At 38.9% G+C, this 18,239-nt stretch overlaps 1 protein-coding gene across 7 annotated transcripts in view; it reads right to left on the bottom strand.

The window, feature by feature from the left end:
* The window catches only part of LOC148404124 (teneurin-2-like), a 193,875-nt gene extending 180,660 nt beyond the window's left edge, over positions 1-13,215 (bottom strand). For all 7 annotated transcript variants that reach the window (XM_088369969.1, XM_088369975.1, XM_088370019.1 and 4 more), the window contains exon 1: positions 12,815-13,215. The gene's annotated coding sequence lies outside the window, so the exon portion shown is untranslated. The remainder of the gene's footprint in view (positions 1-12,814) is intronic.
* Positions 13,216-18,239: the final 5,024 nt, after the last annotated feature.

Below are 18,239 nucleotides of genomic sequence, written 5' to 3'. Positions count from 1 at the left end.
AATTGTATCATAAGCACCCTCACTTTCTTTCCCTCATTCCTCCCAGCTACTACCAACTTAGGACACAAACAAATCACCTAAGATATCAAAGAGCTGCGGGATAAATTCAAACAATTTTGTTGGCCTACCATAATCCTGAACAATAACAAGGCTGAATACAAGTTAGATTTACTGATCTCTCCTGATCTAGGTTATTGTTTTTGATTTGACATTTTATTGAGAAAGGAAAATACAGTGCACGGATTAAAATCAAAAGAGGAACAATTAACAACACAAAATTAATTTATTTTTTGCAGTTACTCTCCAAGTAAAGACAGTATACTAATTGAAAGGAACAAATTTGACAATATAAGCATGCCACTAAACATTATTGGATATAGTGACAAACCAATCAAACAATTATTATACCAACCAGGTTCTCTTGTCGAGAACCGGTTCCCAATTCCCATCCCTAACAGTACTGATGTTTATTTATTTGACATGAAACATGAAGCATAAAGTGGACAGATGTGGCAAGAGTTGTAAGTCAGCCACGTCATTTATTACCTGCAAGGCAATGGCGAGACATCATCTTTAGTGACGTCTACATGAAATTAGGTCAAAGTCTTGCCTTATTTTCCCTAAATACTGTATTTCTTCTTCGTCTGTAGATATGAGATAATTCATGTCTTAACAAAGAATCATTTGTTTCACACGCCAGACAGACAGAGGGCGTATTTAATATATAAAATGTTAACACTCACATAAATTCCGAGTTTTTTCACCATCTGTCTTCCAGTAGCTCCTGTTCAACAACGCTATTTCCATTATGCTTCAGACTACCACTGGAATTAAACAAACACACAAGGCTGTTAAAGGGATTTTTTCTGGTGCTAAATCCATGAAAATCCCTGAAACAAAATCCAGAAAAATAGCATATGGCTTGAGCATTTGCTGTATGATAAAGGCTAAGCACACAGCAATAAATCGTTTTTCTTTTTTTTTTTTTTTTTTGCACCAGCACTTTTCTAATGTTGATCTTATAACTGATGGGTTTATTGTTTTGACAAATAGCTTGGAAGGCATGTGACTTGACTCAATTCCCTGATACACGCATTTCCCTGAGACACGCAATATGTTTAGTCTATGTTGACAAAGTAATTCATGAGACAGAATGTAAAACAGATTGTATATTCAGTGTTTAACCAATTAATCACCACCGGATGTATACAATTCATTACAGAAGGTAGTGTCAGTGTTTTGTATCTTTGCTAATTATAGCAGCGTCTGCTAATTATCTTGTTTAAATTGACAGGGAGGTTAGTCAATACACTGAGCGCACTGAGTTTCGTTTAACTCAAAACAGTATTTTACATCGAACGAATTGAAACTGTGACTAAACCTTGAACCAAGAATGCACGGGACATTCTGTTAGCTTTAAAGTCAACATCAAATACATCCTTAAAAGGAACATTTCAAACCTGGATGATGTAGATGACTTTACAGCTACGTAAAACCAAAGACATTGAAGACCTTTACCACAATCATATTTTTCAATCAGCATTAAGATGATGTAACAAAGGCAGTGGGCGAGACAAACAGAATTATACATTTCGCTGAGATAAACAAATGCACAAACAGTAGTGACGTAAGCTTTTTATCTGCAGCGCCAAACCGACCAACAAAAGCAATCTTGACACGGGATGACGCCGAGTCACAACTGGAAGCTGGGGAACTAACTTTAAGCCTGGTTGGCCAAAACATATAAATATCATTTATCCTATGTTTTATACTCAGAGGACATATTAATGTATGGCTCGAAGCATCAACTGTGAATCATGGTCGTTCACTGTGAGCTTTTGTTTGTTGCTTGTGCGTGTTAGGTGAGATTAGGGTGATTCACCATGATTTGTGGAACATTCACCACTTCTGCAGCTAGATGAGCAGGAGACTGAATGGGGTTGCCTGACATGAAGGCATTTCCACAAAGGGTAATGTCACGGCCTTCTCTTTGTTGCCTTCCTTTCTTGTTGCGACACAGGTCTTCCATGACATCCTGACCCAATGTTGCATAGTGTTAGTATCAATACATACCATTATCCATGTTAACATTGCAGTGAATGAATTTGGTATTACTGTGATCCCTTGTTTTTCACGTGCGATGCGTTCCAGAACCACGCGCGCAAAAAAAAAATGTACGAGTAGAAGTGATATATGTATTATTTAGAAATGTAAACACCATTGTGTTGAAATTTCGAGCAAGTGGTGTTTCTTGTTGGCCGCTAAAGGGCATGGGTGTATTGCAATTCAATTAGACGAGTGTTTTTTTCCTTGCCAAGCAATGCAGCATGTCCACCTTCAGAATTACCACACTATACTAATCTAGGTGACATCATGCATAGCAAAATCAAAGTGAGTCACGGTTGCGCATGAATCTCAAAATATTAAAGCTTTCTAAACCCTCCCCAATACTTTTACGGGACATTTGCGAAAGGTAAAGCGCAAAGTGGCGAGGGATCACTGTAATGGGAAGATGGTTTTAATATTTTCAGAGGCTAATGTGTGCACAATTATAGATGTCAATATACACTTGATGACAAATGTTTGCAGTTTTTGGACATGTTTAGTTTTCATTAGGGCCGGGTAAAAAGTCAACTTCAGAAAATGTTGAAGACATTTTGTCCTAAAATGGTTTACCTTAACCAGAACGCCAAGGAGCATTTCATCAAAATCCTGGTGGCTTAAAGAGACTTTAAATGCTTGTTGTTGTATTAGCCAATTGTAATAGCCATGAAATCAGCGAATAATATTTGTAAAATTGAGTTAGAATAATGCAATCAAAACCAATGTTTCAGTGTTAATCCAATGACTTCTGGCGATGATATATCTCCAAAGAGCAAATGAATGACAACTCTTTACTAATTGCATAACTTTGCCAGATCCAATGCACCTCCGCATTTGACATACTCATGGTTGCATCTATGATTATTTACTGTATATATCATCTATGATAATACAAGCAGTTGTCTCAAAGTACACTATTCAAGACTGGGAGCTGCAGCGTGGCACGGCTAGAGTACAATAGGATCAAATATATGGAGTAAATTAATTACTTTCTGGAAGATATTAAGAATAACTTAGCCCACCCATGCCACTTAGGTCTGAGGACGGGTCTGATGAAACCCATTCATTCACCCAAGCATTCATCTTTTACTTGCAACTATTTTGGCATTTACAGCTGAGATGTACCGTATTTTCACAACTAAAGGGCGCACTGTACTAAAAGGCGCAGTCTCAGTTATGTGTGCCATTACTATATTTAACACACACCTAGGGTGCGCCACATCATAGGGTGCATGCATGCCATGATTTACGGTAAACAAACAAACAAAAAACGTCACGGGAGCAAGAAAGTGAGTTCGGTTGTACTTTATTCTACTGTACACGTAATGTCCATCGGATGCTTGTATATTGGGTGTCTGTGTGGCAAATGTCACACAAAACAATAGCGGTACGTACTCCTTTACGTGACACGTCTAGTCCTGTGATAGTTTTTTTTTTTTTTTTGTCCCGATCTACGTCTACGCATGTATATTACAGAAGCCACACAAAACAACTTTACAGATTTTTGAATTTGGGCCTCACAATAGGCGCCCCTTCTTTAAAGGCGCACCTTCGTTTTTTGAGAAAATTAAAGGCGTCTATGTGTGCCCTATGGTGGTGAAATTACGGTAAACTGATTAACATCAATATCCTCTCTCGACAGACAGGCAGACAGAGCGAGATGCAGGGATAGATGGATAGCTGGGCAGGCGGACGGACAGACAGAGAGACAGAGAGAATGAGACAGAGACAGAGAGAGAGAGACAGAGAGCGAATGAGACAGAGAGAGAATGAGAGAGAGAGAGAGAGAGAGAGAGAGAGAGAGAGAGAGAATGAGACAGAGAGAGAATAAGAGAGAGATTGAATGAGAGACAGAGAGAGAGAGAAAGGGAGACAGAGAGAATGAGACAGAGAGAGAATGAGACAGAGAGAGAATGAGACAAAGAGAGACAGAGAGAGAATGAGACAGAGAGAGAGAGACAGAGACAGAGAGAGAGAGACAGAGAGAGAGAGAGACAGAGAGAGAGAGACAGACAGAGAGAGAGAGCGAGAGAGACAGGCAGAGAGACAGACAGACAGACAGAGAGACAGACAGACAGACAGACAGACAGACAGACAGACAGACAGATAGACAGATAGACAGATAGACAGATAGACAGATAGATAGATAGATAGATAGATAGATAGATAGATAGATAGATAGATAGATAGATAGATAGATAGATAGATAGATAGATAGATAGATAGATAGATAGATAGATAGATAGATAGATAGATAGATAGATAGATAGATAGATAGATAGATAGATAGATGATCTGTTGCACACATACAACACAGCTGTGGCAAACATATCAAACAAAAGGTTTGCCTGGTTTTCAGATGTGCTTATTAAGACCTTACAGCTCTTCGCACCTAGCTGCACTAATCCTAGAGCCTTATGCTTACTGGTACCAAAGCCAAGTGGCCTTATATAGAGGCTTTCTCCCTCATCCCCTTGTACTATCAGACCTCTCTATGTGTGAGCATTTGTGACTATGATGAATGGACAAAGCAAAAGAGGGGAGGGTGAATGTGAGACATTGCACAAGTGAGGTCACTGAGGATAGAAAAAGTGGAGAGCATGAACATGGTAGGCAGGGAGGGAAAACAGTATGAAGAGGAAGGATTGCACAGAAACACAAATTGCATATAAAAGCAACTACGTGCACTCTGCCCCTGTGTTTATGTCCTTCTTTGGCGCGTGCATGTGTGTGCGTGTGTGCAAGCGTGCGCGTGTGCAAGGCCGAGGTAGGTTAAACTTGTACTCCTGAAGTGTTCCCAGAAGAGATTAATCATCCTGTGCTAGAATGCAGCATCTTGGTCATAAATCATCACCTGACCCCCCTCGCTCGATTGCTGCCACACATCGCCGTGAAGTCGGGGTAAAAGGAGTGTCATTCTATAGCCATGGTAAACAAACAAATTATTTTATTGATATAGTGAATAAAAGCCAAACAATCAAGATAATTACCACTAACAAATGTATAGTTAGATGTAGCCAATAAATCGTTCAAGATCTATGAAAGGGTGAAACAAACAAATTGTTCAGCTTGTTTCTCGCATGTTTTTAAAGTGAATACAGGATGTGATCAGAGCTTTAATTGGTACAGGGTACAGTCTTGAATACAGAGGGGGAGGAAGTGTTTTTGTTTTATTTTACTATAATTCTATTTATTTATGTATTTATTCCAAAAAAATGAAATAAAATAATTGGTCGTACAAAAAACACACATAGCAATGCAAACAAATGTTTGTCTATAAGGACCTTTGAATGGATCTAGAATTAGATCAATTACAACTGGAAGACCATATATCATTTTTTTTATTAAGCTCATACTTGCACTGTAGCCTCAATGAGTTTAAAATACTTCCTTGTCTAGCAAACTAATTCAGTGTACAGGTGTTGTGACATTAGCCCAAATAACAATTTATGATCAATAGCACAGGTGAAAATTGTCATCTTCTACAACATTGATTATTTTATTGGCCACTACAGTGACAATAATAACAGCAACTGCAGTGAAAAAAAAAAAAAAAACATTTGACTGGCAGGCTCTCAGCACCAGCACAAAAGACCATTTAAAAATTTAAAAAACAAGTTAATATAGCCAAGATATACTGTAGTATAGCTGACATTTATTCATACCATTCTTTATTCATACCTATTTTCACAATTTGCTGAAATCACTGAATATTTGAATATTATAAATAGTGCATTTCATTATTATTTGAACTATCTTCGACCACAAGTAATTGCTAAGACCGCTGAAGCAGCATGGACCTCTTTCCAAATTATGTCCCAACACTCACACGGAATACGTTGAAGCGTTACTAACGGCGAGTGATATATTTAATTTGTTTCTATGTCGGTTCTTCAAAATTACTCCTTTACACGAGCAGTTCAGTGGCACTAGAAAGTTTGGAGGGGTGATGCCTTGAAGTAAAAAAGAATAAAACATACATTGTGCTTGTGCTCTGTGGGAATGTCAATGCAAAGAAAATATTTTATCAATTTTGTAAATTATTTTAAGTATTACCATTCATATGGACAATAGCAATACCATGATTTTAGTGAAGTTAGTACACAGTCATAGCCATGAAAAAATACAGTGTAAAGACACTAAATGTGAAATAATAAATGATACAATTCAAAGATTAAATAGAATTTAGAGAATACGCTGTGTGTGTATGTAACAGTAAACCCCTGGTATTTATTTATTTATTTATTTATTTATTTATTTATTTATTTATTTATTTAACAGTAACTGTATCTGTGGAAGACACTGCTTTTGTGTCTTTTGTTGTCCTCAATAAGTTATAATTCAGTGAGGCATTCTTTTAGTCCCAGGATAGCACACTGTAGCGGACCTACGATGTATTTCTAGTAACTACACCAATGTTGAAGGGCAGGGGAATCCAGTGGACACTCCCCATCCATTGAAGAAGCTTTTATACCTTTGTGCTCACATTCAGTCATGTAGTACATGTTGCAATTCAGCCAGAAATAAAATGTCTGTCCTCTCTGTGATGTACAAGTGCAGGAAATTGATTCTTTAATAAAAATTCAACAGCCAAGTTTCATTACGTTTCTGGGCTTATTCTTTTTCCCTTGCGGAGCGGAAAAATATCACAGTTTATTAAATTACTTTTCTGAAAAGTCTCGGGGGATGCCATCTTAACTCCCGTCCTCTTTCACAAGGCCATTTTAGACCGTAACTAGGCACGTCTGCTTAGAAAGGCAGGAAGAGAGAGGAAGCAAGCGCATGTAACCAAAGCATGGCAAGCACACTACATTTTCTGAATTCAATGGCTGCCAAAGAGTTTGTGGTAATTCCATTCAATGCAGCAGGGAACTGAATGATCCCACAAATCAAGGTTGAGGGAGTTTGCATACAATAAATGGCAAGGCTGCTGTCATTTGAAATTGCAAATGAAGAATGTGTACAGAGATCCATGCAGGGGTTGTACACAGTACGTGCTTAAATGTGTCCACGGCTAATAAAGGTAGATTCCGCCACTGACAGGGCCTTAGCCTTTATTACCACCACAGGCATTTTGAGGAACCTGTGCACATGTTTGTAGAAATTCTAATAATTTTCAAGCACGAATTATTTTATATACAATTATTGAAAATGATTTTTTTCCTCTTCCATAAAAATAATAAATGATTGACATTTCTACTTATTGCCAAGCCATTAACACGAACTCTGTATGTACCTGGCACTAATCTGAGACATTATTCATGAGTTCATATGCTATAAAGCGGATAGTGTATACGTTGGAGACGCTCGACTACTTAACAAGAACTGCAGCAGTAAGCGCGCAAAGACCCAGAGGCATGTGAAGGAAGAGGTTGAGTGAAAATCAGTCAGTCAGTTGAATGACAGATGTACAGTAGTAACTATCATCCTTAATATCACCCTGCTGTGCCATCATTTGACTTTCAAAACCACCCTCGATCCCGGAGCATAGTCATCCAAGATAGCAACTGCTCCCAGAAAGATTTACTTTTTGTAAAGCAATGCTAATGTTGAGTGTCACAAGCCACACATTCTTATCAACACACACAAGAACACAAGCCATAGCAATTGTTGTCTGAGCTACACAAAGAATCACCCTCAAGAAATCTTGGGGAATTTACAATTTTTTGTTCATAGGTCACAAAGAAGAGGCATAGAAGAGAGGATGATATCTATGAACTTTGGATTTGAATACAAAGTCAGAGAAAACTTGCACTTCAGTTCCATATGTTTGCCAAAACAGTGTTTGTATCTATCTAACCACCCACCAGTGGGTCCGGGCGAATCACAATATAAGTATTCCATGTCAGTTTATCAATAATTTGTGATTTTTTGCACATATTTAAGCAATTGTCTATCACCTTCAAGTTAAAACACTATCAGATATGACCACGTTTTTTTCCTTTGCTAAGTAACCTTACACACTTGTATATATATAAAAATAAAAAAGTTATCTCTGGATACATTTGTGAAGAACTAAAATATAAAATTGAGCAGAACACACGTTTTTGGACGCAGAAAACAAAGCTAAAAACCAAGAGTTATTTACTAGCGTTAAATACAATGACACGTATTGTCATAATAGATGCAATTGAGTCTATTTTAAATGTAAAAAAGACATCTGACTGCAATTTGGCAATAGCACAATACTGGCTGTGCTATAAACAGTCAACCCGCCATGTCAGTTCATTATCTAACTCTGAGTGGGCTCTGAATTGGTTTGGAAGGACAAACTGTTAGCTGGGCCCTCAATACCAACATGGGTCATGCCTAGTGTGAAAGCGGCATTAGTGAAATTGGACCCTTGAGGTTTTTTTAATGCTCTTTTCCATCTGTTCGCTGGTGTGAATCTTAAGTGTATGTGTGCAAGTACCAGATACAGCATGAGGGTCACACTGGATATGACAGCCCTTGAAGAAGGCACATTGTCCCAAGAGTGTGTTTATTTGAGTTGCGTGACGATTAATGTGCATACACTGTATACTGACGTGTTTATGCATTAGGGTTATTGTGTGAAGCCCGGGACTCTAATCCCCTAATCTGCTGAACCTGGAAATCACTGCAGTTATCTGTCAGGCAGGTCAGAAAAGAGCTCAACGCCAAATCACATACACATACATGCACATACAGGCAAACGCATTAACACACACACACAGGCACGCACAGCGAGAGTAATTTAGTCAACAGGGTCAGCCTCATTCAGTCTAATAAAGATTGATGCTCCTCTGTCCAAACCTCACAGGTGTTGTAGTAAACTGTAGACATACGTAACCCAAATAGAAGCATTGAGAGCAGGCAGAGGTTGAGATTCCTTCCAACTATTTTCACCAGTACAGATGCATGTGCGAGGAATCGTGTCTGGATAAAAGATAATCTGCAAAATCCATTCCTGAAAGATTGAATTGGAGATTTCATTTGGGTCTCAAAAGAAATTCACAGGCATTTGTTTCATACAAAATGTCTCCATAGGCTCAATGTGTTAATTTGGTCTGATTATTTTTAGTCTTTTGTGTGTATATGTCATTATCGCCAGTTGACCTGTTCAGGTCAGCTTTCCAGTGTGTTTTTCTTAATACTGGTTTTCCTATTGATATCGAAGAAATGTTATCATCATTTGGGTCGTGATGATTTGTTATTTTTAAGAACCGGGTCTTCAAAAGGAGGATTAGGATATAGTGATCAACTTGGTGATGGCAGACAGCTAAGCTTACGGCCCATAAGGTCCAGCAAGGACAGAGACTCTGAGAACCTCTAATGCTCTGACGCTTGTGTTGGTTCTAAAGCTCTAAGGCCTGTCTGTTCAAATATATATATATCCGCAAGTCTGTGTGTGTGTGGGAGCGTTGATGGGTATGTGCCAAATAGGACACCCTGAGGGCTTGTCTGGAGCTTTTGGTTGACATGGCCTGCTGCTGTCCAGTGTGCTCCTATTAGTGCTAGCACATATGCAAACATATACACCCACACTCACAGAGATACAAAATAATGTTACACAAAGGTAACAAAATGCTTGCACAGTACAAGTATATATCTTCACAAAAAATATTACCATATACATATAGAGTATAAATATTATAAAATATATAAAATTACCATATACAGTACATAGTTTTAAGTGTGTAGTGATCACACTGCAATCTGAAGGTTTTGTTTTTTTAATTGTACAAGCCTGTCAAAAGCTCAGTTAACTTCAGAGACTGATAGATCACACACTCATGACTGCTTGACAAGATTTAAAGGTGCAGGAGGCAAAGGTATCGAGGGAATCTATGTGGGTTACATGGATCGTGAACTCAGCAGGGTGTCTCGTCATCTCTCTGTCATGTTAATAGTTAATAGTAACTGCTCGACTATGACACCCGAAGCACCAGAAAGTGGTTGCACTATTTTCTACAAGCATGTCAAATTAATCTTCATTCCCTATTGAATGGCTTCCTTCAATGTACTGCAGATTGAAAGTCAAATGGAGCTTTCAACCTAAATGTTTTGTGCCATAACAATTTTTAAAACTTGGTCAGTGTAGGACTGTAACTCTTGAATATTTTTAGAATCAAGTATTCTATTGATTGCTCCATCAATAATCAAATATCCATTCATCCATACATTTTCTGTACTGCTTGTCCCCACGGCGGTCGCAGGCGTGCCGGAGCCTATCCCAGCAGTCATTGGGCAGTAGGCGAGGACACACTGAACTGGTTGCCAGCCATTCGCAGGGCACACATAGATGAACAACATCTCTACATTTTATTTTGTATGAAAGTGTACTACAAAACAATTTCTGTTGATTTACTGTTGCTTATTTGGTAACGGACGTGCTAACCAGTGTGTCACCGTGCCGCGGTGGATTTAGATCAGGGGTCTCCAACCTTTCTGAAACCGAGAGTTACTTCCTCGGTACTGATTAAGCCAAAGGGCTACCAGTTTGACACACACTTCTGAAATGGCCAATTTGCTCAATTTGGCTTTCACTATGTGTTATTATTGTCATTTCCAGTTCACATGTAAGTGTGATTTTAACAAGAATAGCAAAAATACAGTCAAACCTTGTTTTTTGACCACAATCCGTTCCAGAAGGCGGTTCGAGAAGCAATTCGGTCGAATTCCGAATCTATTTTTCGCATTACAAATAATGGAAAAAAATTAATCCGTTTCAAAACAAAAAAGCCACGCCTTTTTAAAGCATTTTTTCATTTGCGCATATTTGTCCGATCGCACAACTGCAGCGCACCGCCGAAAGCACAACCGTAGCGCGTCGCCCACCGCGCAACTGCACCGCGCTGGTCGCATTATTGTGACAGAGCCGTCGCTAAAATTTAGAAAATATTTTTAAATATTTTCCTGGTGTACTTTCCAAAATTTAAGTGGACCTCAGTGCGCAGGGAGCTTAATTTGGTCCGATCGCGTAACCGCAGCGCGCCGGGCGCTCATTGACGCATTGATTTAAGAGCGTCTTTGTGTTTTAGGATGGCTTTACTGCTCCCACTTGCTTTCTTTGGAGGCATGATTCGGGGTTATATAATCCTCGAAGTAACGAAAATACCATAACAACGGAGTCAGTCGGCATCCGGGCCGCGCGGTCGGGTTTTCTCGGGTCCTCCCGGCTCATCTCGCAAGGTTCGACCTCCGAATTGTGTTCAACAACCGAAGCAAAAAGATCTCGAATTTTTTGTTCGAATTCCGATTTGTTCGAGAACCAGGACGTTCGAAAACCGAGGTTTGACTGTAAAATAAAAAGATGCAGCTCACTGACAAGTGCCGCTATTTGAGCTAATTTTAGAACAGTCCTGCGGGCGACTCATGCGGTCCTCACGGGCGACCTGGTGCCCGCGGGCACTGTTGGTGACCCCTGATTTAGATTATTCTAAGGTAAAAAAAAATATATACTCTAAACAAATTCTCGATTATTAAAACAGTTTTTAATTTCATAATTGATCATTTGTCGATTCATCATTTATTTAGACAGCTCTGGGTCCGTGTATATACATCACTAATTATCTTAAACAATCGCCAAACCCCCAAAAATGCAGGTGTAGGGGCTAAAGTTAGTGTGTTGAATCATTTCCTCTAATTGGCTCTCGCATTTTTGAGTGCTGAGAAATATCACCTTTTCGCTGTATGGGTATCGATGTTTTCAAATTATGTTTTAAAAGCACATTGTTTTGTTTGCTTTGGCTTGACTACAAAGAGACAAACCGCTATTGCAATGTGGAATTTGGTCACTATCAAGAAAACTCTGTTCAGCGAAGGTATACCTTTGTCAATCGTGCCAAAAACATTTCATTGACAATGCTGCCTTGGTTTGATTTAATAAAAGAAAGAGATGCCTTTCCTCTTTACTTTGTTGTGTGTCTTGATGGACAGTGGCCATATGTAGCTTTTGAAAAAGTGTTTTTCTCTGGGTGTTATGGTACTTACATACTTTTAGAGGACGTGCAGATTGACACAAAATGAGTCATAAACGAACCATTAATGCAAACTTGGTATTTTACACAGAACCTATATTAATACTATGAACAAATACTATGACAGCGTCGACCATGTACTTAATACTTTGCCACTGGAAGAACTGTTTCAGAACAGAATAAAGAGCATCAAATAAATGGGGAAATATGAGAATACAAATGTGATCATGAGGAGACACAATAGTGAATCTCATACTTAAAGCCCACTGGACACTTGGTCCATGACATGGTGACACAAGAGCATCTTTATCAGGTGCCAAGAGGCTGGTGTGCCTTGTCCACTATATAACAAATTTAAATAATACATACACACAAAACAGCCAGATTTTTTCTCTTTAATTACACCCCCGCCCCCCTCTTTTTTTTAACAGTATGACGCGCGTGATGGCACTCGTGAATGTTTGCAGCCTCCGGAATACCTGCTTTGAAAAATGCCTTCGCTCTAGAAAACACCGCACTCACAACGCAGCAGCGCAAACAGGCGAAAGAAAAAGCACGGGTCGGGCCATTGTCACCCAAGTGCAGTCTCTCCCCATTCATGTTCGCAAATATTATTCCATGAAAGGCATCTCAATGTCATGACGCTGCTCTGCTCCACACACGCTCTTTGACACAAGATCGCACCCACGCGTCGCATAAGCTACGCGCGTCCACAGAAGATGAACACAATAATTTTAAGCGTTTTTGCTGTATTTTAAAACGTCACGTACCTGTTTTCCTAGATATGTGCAGCGTTCAGCGTATAATCCTCCGTCTTCAATTTGCAACTTTTTTTTTTTTCTTGCCACCCAACCAAACGAGTTAACACGTGTATTTCAGTGCATACTTTTCTTCGCCTTGCTGATCCCGATAAGGTGTTACAGTATGCGGACAAAATGCGGAAGGAGGTGGCCAAAAAACCTCCCGCGCAACATACGCGGGACTCAAACGGTGCAATCCATCCGGTGTCAAAGCAGGTAGCAGGGAAAGAAAAAAAAAAACGAGAGCTACTAACTTTATAAGATGGCCATACAGCTGACACACGCAGCAGTGCGCAAACGTCGAGCCTCCAATGAAGAGAACGAGGCAGACGCGCTGTCGGACATACTGTGAAGAGACATCAACAAACGGCGATGACCGAGGCTCGGGAGCGCGCGTTCACGGTCGAGCCAGCGGTCATTATTATTATCTGGGCATGCAGGCTTTAATCCACCAAGCACTGCTGGTTGCAACATCCTTAGAAGAGGCAGTGTGAATCGATTCAACTCTTGATTGTTCAAAGTTAAAGGAAGTTATCTGATCATACTATAACATATTAGAATCGATTAAGTCTAATTAGTTTAATTATCTTAATCATTATCATCCATTGTCCTATCATTTCATATTCAGTATGTATTGAATGGACAAAAGCTTGAGTGAGAAAAAAATACATATTAAAACAAATAGCTGGTGGCTACATTGGGTTCAGCTGCATAATTAGCCGTGAAGAAAAAAAAATGCACTTACCAATTTTGAATGACACTCTCACAGGTATTACGTTAAACAAAAAAAAGTTTTCTTGTAGTTTGTATAGAGGACTAAAGCTTCCAAAATAAATATTATTAATTATATTACATTAATATTTATTGATATTAGAATATATATATATATATATATATATATATATATATATATATATATATATATATATATATATATATATATATATATGTATATTCATTAAAACTGATTCTAATAATTCAGGTAAAATGACTGTTGTGGGCATCACTTCCTACTCTTGATTGAGGTGGCAGACAGGAATACCAAGTGGATTTTGATCAACCGATAAGTGAATAATTCAACCCAAGACACGCTTAGGACCGCTCCCTCATTTGAATGACATTGACTATGTTTACATGCAGACAATATCCGGGTTAAGGTCAGAATTTGGGTTTCTGAGACAATTGGCATAAACCGTTTACATGCCTCAACGGACAGCGCTACACACAATTAAATGTCCCTATTGACCGACCCCACAACACACATCAAAGGCATGACGCAAATAGACATCATCTCCGCCTGTTACTTTTTCCCGTCAACAAAACACATTATACTCATGTCACTCGACACCGGAATAAAAGTCTGTTTACTCCTCGCTCAAAAAGTGTGCTTTTCTGTCGCATCTCCAAGGTATGCCATGATTGTTTACATCTGCTTATTTTGAGTTTGCTTGCCAGACGTACAGACTTATACACACTTGCATTCTGTCTATGTACACTGCGTCATTTTAACCGTAAATACAGAAAATAAGGTGAAAACAATTGCGTTCAAGTTAGGCTCGCTAAGGAACTAAGTACTCCTTGTATTTCAAAGACCAAGGCTGTGTCCAAATGTGCACATTATTGCCCATATAGTGCACTATGAATAGGTTAGGCAATTTTCTAGATCCGGATATGTCAAAAAATCCTAGGAGCATAAATGTAGGGCGCTCAAAATGACCCACAATGGACTTGGAAAAGTAGTTACCATTGATGCTCACTCAGAAGTTAGAAATAGACCATGATGGATTGAAAGCAGTAAAACAACATGGCGGAAATGTCAAAGCGGTATAGTTACTACACACACTGCATGATTTATTAATTTATTTTAATTGAAAAGATGTACACCAAAGAAATAAAGACAGTTTAAAATATATATATTTCTATTCACAGTGACTGTCCGACTCGCCAAATACAATAAGGGAACTAGTTTCAGGTGGAATATGTAATGCAGCGAGTGAGGGGTTAAGAGATAAGGGTGGACACTTGGACACAGCTCTAGATTCCTTGCTGATAGAGCAGAAGCATGCATGGTTAGAAGAAGGAAAACTGATCACAGATACAAGACAAAGTATTCGGTTTAGAAATGAGGGTCTTATTTGGAATTTTAAAAAACAGATTAAGGTCATATTTGGGGTTCTGTACACTTTTACATGGACTTTAAAAACCTGAATACTGCCAATATTTGGGTTTTAAAGGGTTATTGATTGCAAGTAAACAGTCATGCCACACCTTGCATTGCAAAGGAAGCATTTCAAACTTCAAACATGAATCAATGAGTAAAAAAGTTCACCCGAGATGGGAAATGCGTCATCACAACTCGCGGCCCGCAGGCCAGTTGCCGTCCACAGGACGATAGTTTGCAGCCCTCGCCTTAATATAAAAGATTAATGTTAGTGTGGACCGGAATTTCGATATGAATGGTTGTGTACAGTGCTGATTCAAACATGTCTTTTTGGGAGCACATAGTACTCTTTTCTAACTTGAACTTGAATACGTCTACATACAGGTCCAGACTTACTGATGAGCATCTTCAAGCCCTACTGAGGGTCTCAACTGCTTCCTCCCTCACGCCAAATGTGGCTCAGCTATGCGAGAGGACGCACTGCCAGTTCTCTAGCAGCAAGAAGTAGGCAGAAGCCATGTTCAGAAAATGTGAACACTGGTTTAATTTTGGGAACAGGGAGTAAAAGTTTTTATCAGAGCCTAAAAAAAAAAAACAATGTGGTCCAGCCTCACCTCAGACTCTACCTCCAGTGGCTTTGAGGTAAATTGAATTTGAGACCCCTGATGTAAAGGAATAAGTAAGTAGTGGGAAATATTGAAATCTATAAGTACTCATGTACTAAAAAAAAATTGTATTGCTGAAGGCCTTGTTGCAAGTGCTGTATCTTATTAGGCTTACCTAATGTCAAAGCTAAGGAATGGATTTTTAGTACAAAAATTGATGCCGTTATATTTTCTCAGAACTCGGGCATCCCGCTTGGTATGGTCCCCACCTTCCATGTCCCAGTGCTCATTACAGTGGTCATCATGCATCTCGATTTAAACAGTGCACTCACTGCACTGCAGGCTACTGTTCACATTAGTGCACTGCCTAATGGGCTTTTGCAATATTAGCAGCACCAGAAAGGTGTAATAACAGGAGCATGCAATCATGCACCATAACAAGGGAAAGCATAGTTAACAGTTACACTATTGCTACTCCTTCTACAAGCAAGCTGTAAATACATATTTCCCTGTGGAGGTATGGTAATAACTTCTGCTTATTTGAAAACATCCCATAAAGAGAACCTTGTGGCTCTTTTGATAAAGACTTCATTTCAGAGGCGTTTTTAATGCATAACTGGGGATTGACATGGAGCATGCGCTTCATTGTGGGTTTTATTATTTTATTTTCCAATTGTATTTTACTCTTATTGTTTTCTCTCTCTCTCTCTCTCTCTATCTACATACATATATACATATATATTTGCTTGGTTGGATCATGTGGTCATTTGATTGCTGTTATTTTGACAGTGAGTTGAGCGACAAAAGAAAAGAGAAGGTACATAAAAAGTGAAGACGAATTGTGTCCATCTATTTGTAGATGTCAAAATGTGGTAAAACATGCATCGCCCAACCAACTGTTACAATTCCAACCCTACTGTATGTACTTTTTCATAAAGTCATAACAACATAAGTTAATCAAGTAAAATAACTTTAACAATGAACTAAATAACACTATTCAGCAATCCCCTGTTCTGTTCCCATGGAGCCAGTGAGGATTTTACTGTAAAATAATGATTTTCTGTCCTCTTGATCCATCTGTAGCCTACTTAATTTTGTACATATGGACATACCTGTAGTGTTTACAGCAGATCAGAATATACTGTGCCATGTATGTCTAGCGCCCCTGATGGCGAAATGTGGGGGATCCGGTAAAGGGTTGGGGTACAACAGAGAACGGTGTTGCGAGTGCGGAGATGGCAATAAAGTACAAGACGATCAACAAATCCAAACGAGGCATCCTTCTTTTATTCTTTAACGGGACCCGGAGATATTACAACACTCTGAATAAGGATAGACGTGGAGGCTCACCAGGACAGATTAGATCACCGAGAGCATCACTTTAACATTTGACTGAGCAAATAGCCGCCAGCTTCAGCCTGTGGCCCCCTATCCACCATAATACAAAGGCAACCATCACAATCCTACAGCCTGACATTTACAATCATAGGTCAAATCCATAGTACATCAAACGCCATTGACAAATCGCAATCGCTATTAAAATTACAGATATTGTTCCCCTATTAATAAAGTTAAGACTTCCATTACTTAATTATTCTCACTGTTGGCCCCATCTGATGTTATAATTAGAAACTGCAGATTTAAAAAAGTGATGGATCAGCACAAAATCCCACCCTTGAAAGACAGTCATGTTTAAATGAGCAAAAAATAATCCTCAGGCAAGTTGTCGGGTACGATATTGTGTAGATGAGTGAGCTGACCTTTCTCACTTCTGAGCCAATATTAGTACAAGCCATTATAACCTATCAAAGTCTAATGCCTAATAGCCAATGCCCAGGGGTCCTTGAACCTTGAAGCACTCAAGTTGTGAATCGCGTTATCAGTGCTACGTATATCAACCATTACCGGCGCACAGTATCATGGGTTACCTTTAACCTTGTACTACAAGGCTTCTCCTCCAGACATCTATCACGACCAATAATAATCACACCTTTTAGGGTTCAATCCCTGCGAAGTGAACAACCAAGTCTTGGCCAGTATGTGACCGGATATCATTGCAAAGACTCTGTGCAGTTATTTGTATATCAATTTGCTTAGCTCTCAAAATGCAAATTGCCTTATAAAAGAAACTGATCTTGTAAAATTAGCACTGACTAATAATAGTCAATTTATAATTTGCAGAGTGGTATGAGATATCACTGGAACTGGCGTTTTGTTGTTAGCACTAGTCCACTGACAGTTACAGACCAGCTTGTGGGGGCAACGGCAGTTGAGGCACACACGTGCATCCAACTAGGAAACCCTGCTTTCTACTAATGTAGAGAGTAAGAGGATAACATGAAAGTGGCCAGTGACAATGTACAGTTTCATGTTTCATTTATTATTATTATATGCATTTTATACATGCAATATACACATGTATAAAATCATTATCATCAGTACTAGTAGTCGTACTAGTAGTAGTAGTAGTACTAGTAGTAGTAGTAATAGTAATGGTAGTAGTAATAGTAGTAGTAGTAGCAGTAATGGTAGTAGTAGTAATGGTAGTAGTAATAGTAATACTTGGGAAAAAATGGGTTATTTTTTCTTTGTTAATTGGTGTGATGGAAAAACAACGTATTTTAATGTA

This window comes from Syngnathus floridae, chromosome 1, assembly GCF_059516105.1.
Source record: "Syngnathus floridae isolate MCC-2025c chromosome 1, RoL_Sflo_1.0, whole genome shotgun sequence".
Classification (NCBI taxonomy): domain Eukaryota; kingdom Metazoa; phylum Chordata; class Actinopteri; order Syngnathiformes; family Syngnathidae; genus Syngnathus; species Syngnathus floridae.
The sequence above is the reverse complement of the archived record's forward strand: the minus strand, read 5'-3'. Positions and strand labels throughout refer to the sequence as shown.